General features: G+C 36.0%; 1 long non-coding RNA gene across 1 annotated transcript; it reads left to right on the forward strand.

Moving 5' to 3' along the window:
- Positions 1 to 10,196: 10,196 nt before the first annotated feature.
- Positions 10,197 to 12,154, forward strand: LOC125671083 (uncharacterized). The gene is made up of 2 exons (XR_007368509.2): positions 10,197 to 10,353; positions 11,866 to 12,154. It is a non-coding gene; the product is annotated as an uncharacterized LOC125671083 (long non-coding RNA).
- The last annotated feature ends 2,598 nt before the right edge of the window (positions 12,155 to 14,752 follow it).

The raw sequence follows: 14,752 nt of genomic DNA on the forward strand, positions 1-14,752 counted from the left end.
TTTTGTGGTGTTTACGGCACGCCGTACACGTAAAGGGGAGTAACTTAAATGTGACAGTCCTCGGAATAAAGTTATGCACGACGTTCTAAAGTGCATGTAATAAAAAACGTGATTAAACAGCTTAACAGTTGTATTAAAAAGGTGATTTTAAGACCTTCTACATACATACAATATTGCTCAGCATCTCATATTCTTTGCTGACTTCCATTCCAGGGGAACTTTCGCGAATAAAGCTTCAAAATATTTTGTTTGACCCTCTACTGAATTAATTTTAATCATAAAACACAATATTTACTTTAGAAGTTACGAATAATCAATTATAAATGAAATCTTAAAGAATTAGTGTCAATTTACAAGGCGGAATTACCGTTGTTAAAAAAGAAAGTATGGAAAGTCATTCGGGTTAAAAGTTTCAGTTATTTTGTATCTTCATCATTTGAGCAAGCGTTTTGTATTAAAAACTTTTATAAAACTAAGTAAGTAAAGTATTTTTGCTTTTCTTTTTCAAATTCACGTTTGGGGAGTCATTCATGGGTAATAATAATGATAATAAAACATTGATAATATAAATAATAAAAATCAATGTAAGCAAACAATTGCGCATTGTATCATGATTTGATGTAAAATCGAGTAGTTACTCTTTCTAATTAGTCTTGGGCTCACGACCTGCGGAACCACATCTCCTAGCAGCATGCGAACAGCGCGCTAGACCGCCCGACCATCTACTCAAGACAAAACTTGTTTTCGATGACGATGGAATTCTCGCCACGCTGGCACACGATCATTGAGAATGGAAATGGGATACAGTTATTAATCGTAAATTTTAGAGGATCATACAAAATGCACATTGTGTTTGAAATGTCTATATAAAAATCACAGAAATAGCAACGAACTCTGAAATAAACATAACTGACCTAAGGGACGAAATCAATGTCGGATGAAAATTTAAATTCAATTAGTTAGGGGGAGGGGAATAAAAACTCCCGTAAGTTTCTGTCATCCGACATCGATTACACTTTAGTGGAAAAAGGAAAAAGACAAGCGACTGTTGAATACCACATAATATTTAAAACATATTAATGAACATTTAATAGATTTAATGTACACTTTCATTTGTGAATAAACAGTAGAAAAGGTATACAGAGTGTTATTTATAATCTTACGTTTCTTTTCTTGTTATTCGATTAGTTTCAACATTTGTCATATTAAGTTTTAAAAAAGGGGGGGGGGGGTCTTGGTGAAAACTATGTGAACTTAGTTTTTTGTGAGATATTGAATTTTTGATCTTGCCCCTAATATAAGTGAAGAATATCGTTAAAACCAGACGTCTTTTTAGGAAACGAAGTTTGTCAATCCTTTCCCTTTCTACATGCATTCACAGGATGCGACACAACGTCAAGAATGTTCGGCATCGGAACAGGTCCTGTATAGTCAAAATGTAGACAAATCGCGAAAAAATTCTGTATATGATTAGTTTTTAAATGGAGGCAGGCTACTGACAAACAAGTTGATGGTGAAGGGGTTTCAACTGTTTCGTTTAAAGTCAGCATTTCGCGAATCATATGGTCGTTATAACAATCTACTTTGCCAATACAACCTATCATTGGGTCAAATCTGTCTGACTTGTTTCATATAGATTGTTAGGCCGTTTTTGGCACAATGATATTGAATAAGGGTAACTCCGTTTGCCTTAATAAGATATAGAGCTCACGGCGGGTGTAACCGGTCAACAGGGGGTGCTTACTCCTTATAGCCCATAGACATCTGATCCCACTTCTGGTATATCCAGGGGTCCGTGTTTGCCCATCTCTCTATTTTGTATTGCTTATAGGAGTTACGAGATGGATCACTGTTCGTTATCTTCACCGTCCTATATGAGGATTTCATAGAGAAAAAGATATATTCTGGTGTCGATGTCATATCGTCTAACACAATATAATTTTTATAAGTTCAGTCATTACCACTAACTACTAACTACAGCTGCAGAAAAGGAACACTGCAAGAATTTTTTAAGTCATAGAGTGGACTAAAGAAATGATTAATTTGGATCCTTCGAATTGGGGCTTATCACTGCTTTCAGCAATTCTTGTATCCATTAAAACTAAATTACAAGTCGCGCCAGATAAACTTTTGAACGTTTTTCGCTGTAAATGCAAGGCAACTTGTGACACTAGCCGTTGTACTTGTAAAACATGGACTGAACTGCAATTACTCAAATGATCACTTTTATAACTTTGGATTAAAATTAACTTGTCAATTTTCAGGCAATATTGTGAAATTATCTTCACCCCCCACCCTTTTTTACGATGCTGTGTGCCTGATTCATTTTGCTTTTAATTCTATGTGTCCATTGTTTTTAAAACAGATTACTCCTGAAATTCTCGGTATTAATTGCACAATAATTTGGATAGAACTAAACATCAAATACGGCTACCCCCCCCCCCCTCTTTCCCAAACTCTAGAACTTGACGAAGTGCACGTATTAAAGATTTCTTTATAAAATCGAAGAAACTGAACCTTGTTTCGTCATAGATGTAGTACAAACTGTTGAAACTCAGCTTAATAAAGAATTTGGTAACGTAAGCTTTACTATACACTGTTTGTTTTAAAATACTACATGTATTTATGTGAAACATAGGACGGAATGGTAAGCGCGCCTCCAACTTCCGATGTAAGGGGAGTAATTGCAAAAATGTAGGTCATCTTTTACAGACCATTTTTGAAGGGGCACTTGTTTTGTGTTAACAGTTTATTTTAATGTATAAATCTTCATGTGGTAACTCATATATGCCCAATGGACAGGAAAAAGTATTTTCTTCCAAAATCCAGTTTTTAACGATTTTTGTTGGGAAATGAAGATTTCAGCCCAAAATTCGGCAAGGGAAAATAAATTTTGGTGCAGAAAAGTTTAGTTGTGCATTTGGACGTTTTATTCTTAAATTTATAAGATCAATGTCATCTCTTCTATAAAACAGTCATTTCCTATCATTTCCAGTTTTTCACTATTTTTGTTTTAGAAAAAGGTGGGTTTTCCTACCTAAAATGGTATTTTTCATATATATTGCCAATAATCTATATATCTTACTTGTTGAGCAGTTTTTAAAATAAATCCTAACTTCAGTATTTTATTGGTAGACTCAAATGTATGACAAAATGTGGGTTTTCTTCTTAAAATTTCAATCTTTAACAATTATATTAAAAAAAGCAAGATTTTACCCAAAAATTACAGTCAAGGAAAGAATATATTCTGCTGTAAAAAAAAATTAATCGAACATTTCCAGATTGAAATTTGAGATATGAAACTTATTTTTACTGTATGTTACATAAAATGGACATTTTCTTCAATTTCCAGTTTTTAGCGATTTTCATGAAAAAACACATCCTTTTACCCCAAAATTCCAATTTTCCCATGGAAATACAAAAGCCGATTTTTAATATGTTGTTTGCATGTGTTTTCTTGCATGAATAATCAAAATTTCATTTCTGTGGCAATTAGTTTGAGGTTTTGCTCATTTTTGAGCTAGATTGACTAGACTATTTGAGACCTTGGTATGTTTGAGTATCGACCCTTTTCTATCAACAGCTCATGTGCAGACATTCTAAATTTATTCAATATTGTAGTAGAAGTTTTTGGTAAACATTTTCTTAAATAGTACTGAAGATAAAAACTATCAGGTAAATGCTTGTAGAGATTACATATTGGAGACCTTTCAAAAAATGAATGCATCTCTTGTATAACTAAATCATTTAACAATTGATTACAACTAGAAAGAAATGCTGATTTCTTTTCAACATACTGGTTATTCCAAACATACCCAAGTTCTAAATTCTGTACCAAGTTCCTGACATCAATTAACCAATTGTGATGGAAGTCAATATCTTCTAACATATAATTATAAAATGATTTTGAATACCTCAATAATCCCCCACACTTCATTTTCTTCAATCGTTGGAGGTTGGGGGTGAGATGGGGTGGTTAGAGTCCTCTACTATGAGTGCCTCATAATGTATTTTACCCGATCTTCATTTTCTTAATTGATGGTAGTGGTGGGCGTTTGTTTTTTTACTATTATATCATAAATTTCAAGTTGGAGTCACCCAATATATCTTTTATAAGAAGCGTCTCAAATTCTAGCTGAACTTGCCAACGGTGGAGTTAACGTTGAACTTGTCCCTACTTCAGATATCAGTGAGTGCAGAAATGAATTTTCGAATGATTTGTGGAACAGCCAGCTTTCGTCCGTGTTTGATGTCCCGTCTCCTGAAAATAACAATTCTAGACCAGTCGCGCAGATGCGCAAGTTAACATCCCACATACTTCTTACATCTGAGGTCATTTTAAATGAAAAAAGGAAAGCGGCAGAGGAAAAAAAGAGAACAAGAATTAAAGAAAGAGCAAAGAAAAATTAAAAAGGAAAGAGCTCTAGAGGGGAAAAAGTTGATTAAATGAGAAGGCACCGTTGTTTGTTGTTTTTGGCTCACACAGAAATATTTTTGATCTTTTTTTGATTTTTTGAAGTGTTTACATTGTTTTATGTTTGAACTTGTTGTTACACTAATAAAAATGGTTTTAGATTTAAAATTGTGCGATACATAAAATATTTATCAACATTATACAATGAAAAAATAGTCCAACTTATCGGTATGCATATAAATATTGCCGATTTCCCCGATTTTACTAGCGTTCGATATTTACCCGCTTGGTCGAAATTCCCCAAATCTCTTGTTCGACATTACCCCGATACTGATCGAATTTACCCCGTTCGGCCTTGCAACGAAAAACCAATGCATCTTGTATATAAACACGATGCAATGCGTCTCAACGACTCAGAATATGCAAGTTTTCAAAACATTTTGTGTAAAGCCACATAACACGAGGATGTGATCTTACGGGAGCGTCGGTAGTCACGCACGGAATCCAATACTGTACGAAATTACCCGGATAGACTCTATACAAGATCTATTGAGCGCCAAATTAGCACAAACTGGAGTAACTAAAGATAATAATAGTGTATTACATTTTGCGTCGTTATTACATTTTGTGTTGTTACATGCCCTTCTTATGAAATAACATAACGATCGCGGATTTTGTATCTATTTTTACTAAGAAAATTGGGATCCGGGTTAGAATAGGTCCTCAGTACCCCTTGCTTGTCGTAAGAGTCGACTAAATGCGGCGGTCCTTCGGATGAGACTGCAAAAACCGAGGTCCCGTGTCACAGCAGGTGTGGCACGATAAAGATCCCTCCCTGCTCAATGGACATAGGCGCCGAGCATAGGCCTAAATTTTGCACCCTTCACCGGCAGTGGCGACGTCTTCATATTCATGAGTGAAATATTCTCGAGACGGACGTTAAACAATAATCAATCAATCTATCGATTTATATAAAGTGGTAGATGACAGTGCATGCACATTGAATATGAAAAATTTCATCGATTATATATTTCTAATCGCAATGCCAACTTGTATGAATATAGCCCTACAATCAAGCAGTGTGCGTGTTAGGCATGGTGTATTTCTGGATAAAAAGTTTGAATTATGATAAGATGGACTAGCTGGGAGACCATTTTGTAAAAATTATATTCCATATTCTACGCATACATCACAGTAGTCATGTTCAGAGGGAACCTTCAACCCCTAAATAAAACACAAAACAAATTTTATTTTATTGAGAAGTAAATAACACCGTTTGAATTCTCTCTCTCTCTCTCTCTCCAATCCCATACACTCGTACAATGTTGTATATGCAAATTATATGATCATGCGCAATTTATATTTAGGGTAAATATTCTACTCTGATACTTTCCCTGATTGAATATAGCTGATCGGCACGGACTAATTATATACAGCAAGTGAGAACATGTTAATGGAGTTTATCGTTTTGTTTCTTGGATTATGAAATAAAGGGAATTTTACTTCTACTTAGAGTATTAACCATTTTCGATAAGTGTACACGTACATCTGCTGTCCTTTACAGATATTACGAGTAGACCCAGGTAAATAGTCGTCCGCACTCGATGCGTTTTCTTCGCTAGCGTACATGCCATGTGCAAAAGTTACAGTAGTATGTATGTATTTGTATGTTGCTTGAAGTGAGTGCAAATGGTATAAATTTTATTCCCTTTACTTATTCCATTCTATCATTAGTACATGTTTCACACCTCGAACAAAAGATTTTTGCGTGTACCGAATCACTTGGTACACTCCACTTCATGGTTGGGTAACCGTGCCATTGTATTTATAATGATTAAACCAATAATTATCAATGATCGGTAATAATCAAAGAAGGGTGTCGCACTTTCCGAAGACGGTGTCTCAATTATCAGAATTGGTAGGGAACAATGAATATTAAAACAAAAACACAAAAATTTGGGTGGCTTGGTCAACCAACAGAAACAAGAGATCAGACATGCTGATAGAGCGATATAAATCTATTTTACAATGTTTCTCTCTCTCTCTCTCTCTCTCTCTCTCTCTCTCTCTCTCTCTCTCTCTCTGAGGTAGGCCCCTTCACCAACACTTCCTGAAAATAGTATAAGATGTGTACTCACCATCTTGTGGTCGGGATTCAGTCACAAGGCGACACATCCAGCAATCAATCATTTGAAACAAATTTAAAAGACACAGGGACAGTTGTGTATCTCTCTATCAACATATCTGATTCGTTTTTGTTGTTCACCCAAAAGAGTCTGTTTTCAAGATCATTTTCAGAAATGATATCTAGGAAACGCATGAAAGTATTTTTTATCATACCCGAAAATGTCCAAAAGAATAGTTTTAGTAAGTTCTTAAATCCATTTGAAAAGACATGGCAGACACTCTTAAAACATGGATGAAGATATATTGAATGTGTACAAAAAACCTAAAAATACTTGAAAACTACTCACTGTGCACCCTCACCTGGCTGTGGAATACAGGTAAACTCCCCTTGAGGGCACTAATTATCAAACCCAGGCGATATAGAATTGCACTAATCAAGATAAATGCTGTTAATTTTGATTAAAGGATAAAAAATACGGAAAGGTTATAATAGAATAAATAGAGACCACAAAGAGTTTTCATTTCTCGAGTGAAACATGTACTAAGTATGTTGTTAAACTTTTCTCTCGCCACTCTCTTGGTACTCGAGAAAAGTTTACCAACATATACATAGATAATGGATAAAATATTTCTCCGCGTTTTTGTATGATTTTGACATATGTTTACTGCAACTGTACGTACGTTTACGTAAAGAAAAGCCGTTCTAAATTTATTTATCCAAAGCTTTTAGAATGATTTACTATGGTACGATTTTTTCATTGTAATTTTGAGCACTGCATGGTGTTCTAAAACATGATTTCATTTAATTTTGGTTTATAAATTAGTATCGGAGATGTACGTGTTACCTGTCGAAGCTACCCGTACAGGTAAATCGGAAACACTGATGTGAAGTGAAGCGTAGCAAAACTCATCCCCTTATATATACCATGCAAACCCCGTTACATATAACAATAGAATATTCATCTAATATGGCGGATTAGCTGAGAAATATGGCGGACACAGAGAATTCTATATTCATTAATTCATGTCAGCTTTAAAGGACAAAAGTACCAGTCTTTCATATCCATGAGGCCCACAAATCATCTTGTAACTCTAGCAATACCAGTAATACTTGCATGTTTCAAGATCTAAAGAAAATCTGTTTTAAAATATATTTTTAGTTTAACTTAAGAATATTAAGATTTTGCTAAAAACACATGCCTACATGGTCCACGTATTGCAGCCCGTTTTTAAAGGACTTGTTTTTATGATTACCAATGGGGTCAATATATCGCACCTTTAAATTGTACGTCATTTTTTGTAGTTCTGGTGGTGTTTTGATTACAACACCTTATTGATTTGAAATTTAAACAAAGAAAATATCGAGTCTGTAAATACTAAAAAATATTTCTCCCAAGATATTCAGTGGAGATTAACGCTATGTCGGTAGAAAGACAACGTTAGATATTCCGTGGAGATTAACGCTATGTCGGTAGAAAGACAACGTTAGATATTCCGTGGAGATTAACGCTATGTCGGTAGAAAGACAACGTTAGATATTCAGTGGAGATTAACGCTACGTCGGTAGATTCAGTGGAGGTTAACGCTATGTCGGTATATTCAGTGGAGATTAACGCTATGTCGGTAGAAAGACAACGTTACCGTTTTCTTTTTTTTTTTAAATCGTATGCAAATTCTTGTGCTTTGTTGAGAACTTAATTCTTTCCACAAAAGATTTCTAGTGAAGACAACTGCGAAGACACTATACACCCGAATGCGATTTTACCTCAAACTTTTTAGACTCAAAGGGACGGGGGGCGTATTATTTTGGTGTTGAAATATTAATGCAAATTAAATTCGGAAAAATACGACAAAGCATGGAAAAGAAATGCGATATATTTCATTGGATTGTTTATGCGAAAACACGACAAACTGGTTGAGGATGAAAATATGTCCATTAAGTAGATTCCCGCGGAAACAGTCACACGATTCAGGCTTTTACACACTATCGATGAGGCCTCAACGTGGAGTATAACTCAGTCGTATTAGACCCATACTATTTTCAAATATTCAACCAAAGAAAGCGATATACATGTACTTACCTTTTTATACACCCGTCGAAGACTGGACGTATTATGGTATAGTGTCGTCCGTCCGGACCTTGTGGACAGGATACAGACCGAACCGTAAGCTCCAGGATTTTACAACTTGGTACATTTAATCACCATGATGAGATGCTTACGTGTGACATTTACTGTCGGAACAAACGTGGTTCTCTGCCCTCACGATCTGGGCTCAAAATTTATCAAGCGGGAAGCCCAATGGAAAAGGTTCATTTGGACTTATGGGACCGCTCCCTCGCACCGAATCGGGTAATGAGTATATACTCATGATGGTGGATAGTTTCACCAAGTGTGTAGAGTGTGTGCCGTTGCCCTCCCAGACCGCTGACGTGATACTGTGAGCAGCAATAAATGAATTTTTTGTGCGGTTCGGGTATCCCTTTGAGATTTTCACCGACCAGGGCCGAAACTTCGAGAGCGAGTTGTTCCGAAAGGTCTGTGACCTGCTTGTCATGCACAAGTCGCGAACTACACCAGACAGACCCTCGGGCAATGGGCAGGTGGAGCGTTATAACCGCACTCTTATGGACGCGGTCAGGTGCTATGTGGACAACCACGTTAAGGCTTGGGACAGTCACTTGGGTTTGTTGGCTGGGGCACTGCGCTCCGCAGTCAACCGTCATACGGGGAATACCCCCAATCGTCTCATGTTAGGGGCGAGAAGTGAACAGCCCTGCCACCCTTGCGTTTAGGCCTCCCCCAGGGGAATCCTTGCTAAATGGGGGTGGGAGGTGTTGACAAATACGTTTCGGGACTTGAGGGATCACTCAGCTTGTCCCATGAAGTAGCACGGGAAAAATTGCGTGTTGATCAGAAGTTGATGAAAAAAGATTATGACCTCCATCTTCGTAAAAGGAAATACAAGGTCGGGGATTTGGTGTATTGACGGCGGAATGTCGGTAAGAAGGTCGAGTCTGTATGGTTGGGCCCTGGCATGGTGGCTGAAGTAAAGTCTGATACAATTTATTTAATCCATACACATCGAAAAATATTATTATGCACCATGATAAGCTCAAGTCGTGCAACTCGCGACAGATCCCAAAATGGATTCGAGACTACAAGGCTCATGAGTATAAGGAATCTCAAAGTGGGGAAACTAAGAATCGGTTGCCGGACAACGCCCCCAAAGCCTCTGAACAAACGAGAAAAGGGGCTAGTACCAGTGATGGTGCACCTTACCTGAGGACACGAAGTCGAACTGGGGTGGGTCGACACGGACCGGACTCGTTGAATAAACCCCAGGGCTCGGCAGACCAGAGGCGAACAAGGCCTGGTGCAAAGTCGCGATATCGGTACTGTCTGTGCAAGTCCACAAACCCCCGTGGTTTCATGGTGCAGTGTGACACTTGCAAAGACTGGTTTCATCCGGCATGCGTGGGGGGAGACGGAAAGCAACATCAACCAACGTGCAAGTTATCACTGTCCTGATTGCAAATTGGTGGGGGTGTAAGGAGTGGGCCGTACTGGGGGGTGGGTGGTTGTAAGCAGGGATTAGGTAGGGATAAGTCCTCCGCTGTTAGTGCGGGGGCATTGTGTTATTTATGTTTGTTTGAATGTTTCAGGGAAAGGTAAGAGAAAAGAAAATGGCAGATGAGTTGCAGTTGTTTGCGGAGATTCAGTATTGAGAAGGTAAAATATGAAATGGTGGCCGTTTGCAATGGCTTCGAAAATAGCCAACTTGAATTACTGTGGGAATTACACCTTGTAAAGGTAAGAAATGCATGTTTCATTGTGATAGAGAGTTAATAGGATGTCTAAGGCGAAAAGTTGAAGCGGACAAGAAATTCAATTTAACCCATTTTAATCGCAACAAGCGGCCGAAGTTCAGGCAAGATTTCCCGAATCACTTTATGTGACGCTGGTCTGAGATTCGGAAGAAGCGTCAGTCCAAATATCCAGCCTCGACGAATCTCGCTGAGATTAGAAAAAATGTAGATATTTGTTAATAGATCGGCATGTTCATTGATTGAATGCATTGATTAAATAAATGTTCATTCGTAGCTTTAATATAACGTTTAATTCCTCTATACTGCACAACTTTGCACATATGCGAAGTATACCAAGCTTGCACAATGCATTACTTATCATGCTGGCAGATAAAAAGAAATTGTTAAGAAACTACGAAAAAATCTCTATTTCGTGGTAACAACATGTTCGTCCATGTTTGTTTCACGCTGGTTTACTTCATTTGCCAATTCGCCGTTTTACGACGGTCATATGACCGGCGCATTTCGGCGTACACCGATCTTGGACAAATGAAGTCCGCCCGATGTCTCAGTATTAAGATGCATGCTTTGATATATATAACTGTATCCCATTTCCATTCTCAATGACAGTGTAGCGTGTGACAGCGTGACGAGAATTCCATCGTCATCGAAAGCAAGTTTTTTTAAAGACTTGCCTAGATGGTCGAGCGGTCAAGCGCGCTGGTTACATGCTGCTAGGAGATTTGGTTCCGCAGGTCATGAGTTCAACCCCGGGTAGGGGCGGAAGTGGGTATCCAAATAAAGTGAAATTTTCTGTGCTTTACATTAAATATTTCTTCATTTAGGGCAGTTATGTTCATTTAAGAGTTCATTGCTATTTTTGTGCTTTATATAATATATATATATATATATAATGAAGCATCATAGGTGACATTTCTCTACTGTTAGTGCATCTAGTCATCATCATCAAATATGCTATGATCCTCTGAATGCATTGATGATTAAAACCTTAGTCCAAGGCTCTAGAACACACTTTCATGATTAATAGTCTGTCTATGTGTACCTGCTGTTTGTTTGTTTAGCATCTTGTCACTGTTTTGGTCAACAGAACTTTAACCAATTTCAATGAAACTTACCACAAAGCATTCTTGATAAAATATTCAATTTTTTTTTTCAAAAGAAGGACAAAGCTCATGTTACATGGCAAAGTGGTAATGAAAAAATACGAAAGTTTATATGGGGTAATTTAAAATCTTTTTCTTGATATGGACTCTTGGGTTATAAATTATTAAAATCAGAAATTGCTAGTGATACTTCAATCTTCCCAGATATGGTGTAGAAAAAATCTGTACAATAAAATTAGCTTCATCATAACTTTACAGTTTATATAGCTAACAATGTCATATGTATTCTTTTAAAAGTCTTATGTAATTTAATTGCAGTCTAATGACAGTTGTTGAAATCAATGAAATACTATATATACCTTAGGTTTACGGTACAATCTTTTGTGAAACAGAGAAATGCCCATCTTCCATTGTCATGATTGTGTGAAAGGACGAGCAGAGGAATGATTTGAAAATATATGGCAGAACTGAGAATCCAACCCACAACCCGTAGTCTGGTACTCTACCCATTGACCAACCCATGGTCCATCTGCTACTATCATTATTTGGATTTTTAAAAAAAACATTTCATCTTATATTTATTTATTCATTTATTTTATATAGACATTTGACATTAAAATAAAAAGATTATGTATTTTAATGTATACAATTAATATGTAATTATATGGGTGTCATTAGGGTTCCATGGGGTATCTTAAGGTGACACTGGTGTCCCTTGAGGTACCCTGTGGTATCCTTGTGGTACCTTGTGGTAAAAAGACGTGCCCTTATATGAGTACATATATATTTGTTAATATAGATAAATCAATTTTGAGATGAATTTCATGTTTATTGTTACTGATATTGTATTACTTCTATTTCTAAAATGATTTTAACATCTTGATAAAAAGACGGCAATATAAATAAATTTTAAAAAAGGATGTGTCAAATTAATGTGAGAAGCCTTCAGAATAAACTTTTATCAATGAGATTTGTGTAAACTGAAATAAAAATATTACAATCAAATAGTATGTAGATGTATGCTAAAGGAATCATCCTTGGAGTTTTATAATGTGGTATTTGCTGCTAAGACTTTAACCTAGCCGTTTACATATAAAGGTCAATTACATGAAATCATGAATGGTAGAAAAATCCATAGATACATTATCAATGAAGGTATAAAAAGGGTTTGTATAAATGTATATTAAAAAAAAAAAAATAGCATAAAGAGTCTTGTTATAAGAATTTGTGTCAATCTAAGGAAGGTAACTTGTGTTATTTTTCTTTCATTAAGAATGTGTCCATCCATTATTTCCTTATTATGTATACATTGTTTGAGTTGAATTTAATCAATATTCAAATATATTTTGCAATTCAAACAAATATGGGGGGGGATTTGTCCGCGAGATATACATGTACAAATTTTGCTAGAGTTATCATCGTTCTTTGAAACATTGTTTAATGCAAGAATTGAACACAATTGAATTTTCTATATTTACAATCACAATTTAGTGTTTTATCATCAAAAATTGAACATATATAAACTTGATAAGCATTAATGTATACTTTTAGAGGGGAATTTTGGTACTCTATGGTGGTATTTTGGTAATTTCTGGGAGCATTTCGGTAAATATTGCGGGCATTTCAGTAATTCGGGGTTAGTAAATACCGTCTCACACGTAAATGTATGCCATGTCTAGGTTTCCTTTTACAAACTTTTGCAAATATGTGTCCTGGAGAAGACAAAAATGTGTATAGTTTACACATGATGCAGGAGAAAAACAGGTCACTCAGGTGACCTAGAAATAAATATACACGTATGTGTAATTAAAAAATTATTTAAAAAAGAATTCAACCAAAGGGGGATTGATTTCAACTGTCACGGATTGCATCATGAAAATAACAGCAGAAAATCTATGTCAAAACTAGCATTCTTGTGAGACTAAAATACAGAATCCATTATGAAAATAACAGCAGAAAATCTCTATCAAAACTGGCATTTTCGTGTTATTAAAATACAGATTGAATGAAAAAATTACAGTGATAGTGTATATTACTGCATTAAGAAAAAACAAACAGGCAGTGTTTAATAGTATAACAAGAGTACCACAAATGGTACAATATACGCCCCTCGGACAGTGAAATTGAACATGGAAGCATATTGTGACCTCTGAACTGATACAACACACATTCTGAATAGAAAAGGCTTAAAGTGGGTCATTGTGCACCAATTCATCTGACATTTAAACTGATTATGTATTTCTCTGAGAGGGAGGTTGTGACAAAATTTCAGAACATACAGAAAAAAAAATCTGGAAAACTGTTTGACCTACTTCTACCCCTAAAGTAGGTCATAGTGCACCAATCCAGCTGAAATGCAATCTGAACTTGTATTCCTCCAAGAGGAAGACTGTGACTACATTTCAGCTTAATATCTGTATTTGTAATGAAAAAAAGCCAGGAAAACTGCTTGACCTATTATTAGCCCAAAAGTATGTCAAGGATGGATCAATCCAGTTGAAATGCAAACTGAAGTAGTATTCCTCAAAGAGAAAGCCTGTGACTAAATTTCAGCCCAATATTGGAATTCTTAATTTAAAAAAAAGTCTGGAAAACTGCTTGACCTATTTTTTGCCCAAAAGTAGGTCAAGGATGGACCAATTCACCTGAAATGCAAATTGAACTTGTATTCCTCTAAGAGGAAACCTGTGACTCAATTTCAGGGCAATATCTTTACCTATAATAGAAAAAAAAGCCTGGGAAACTGTTTCACCTACTTTTAGTCCTAATGTAGGTTATGGACGGATGGGCCAATCCAGCTGAAATGCAAACTGAAATTGTAATCCTTTGAGAGAAAGATTATGTGTAATTTTCAGGGCAATATTTGCATCTGTAACGAAAAAAAGTTCGGAAAACTGTTTGATCTACTTATAACCCTAAAGTAGGTCAAGGATGGACCAATCCGGCTGAAATACAAACTTACTCTTACACTTCTTGAGGAAGAAATTGTGACCAAATTTCAAAGTTGTACATGCATCTGTTACGGAAAAAAGTCCGGAAAATATGACATCGGACAGGCAGACAGCCAGCCAGACAAACACACTGACAGCGCCATAACATAATATGTCACGTCTAATGACAGGCGTATAAATTTTTTTAAGAATTTTTTTAATATACAAAATAATGAATTTACATTTAAGAAATTTAACAACACTGAGATTTTTTAAAAAGAGATACATGTAACAGTAATTCACATTAGCCTTTGTACATATATATATAATATATAACACAAACTCTAAA

Source organism: Ostrea edulis, chromosome 4, assembly GCF_947568905.1.
Source record: "Ostrea edulis chromosome 4, xbOstEdul1.1, whole genome shotgun sequence".
Lineage (NCBI taxonomy): Eukaryota > Metazoa > Mollusca > Bivalvia > Ostreida > Ostreidae > Ostrea > Ostrea edulis.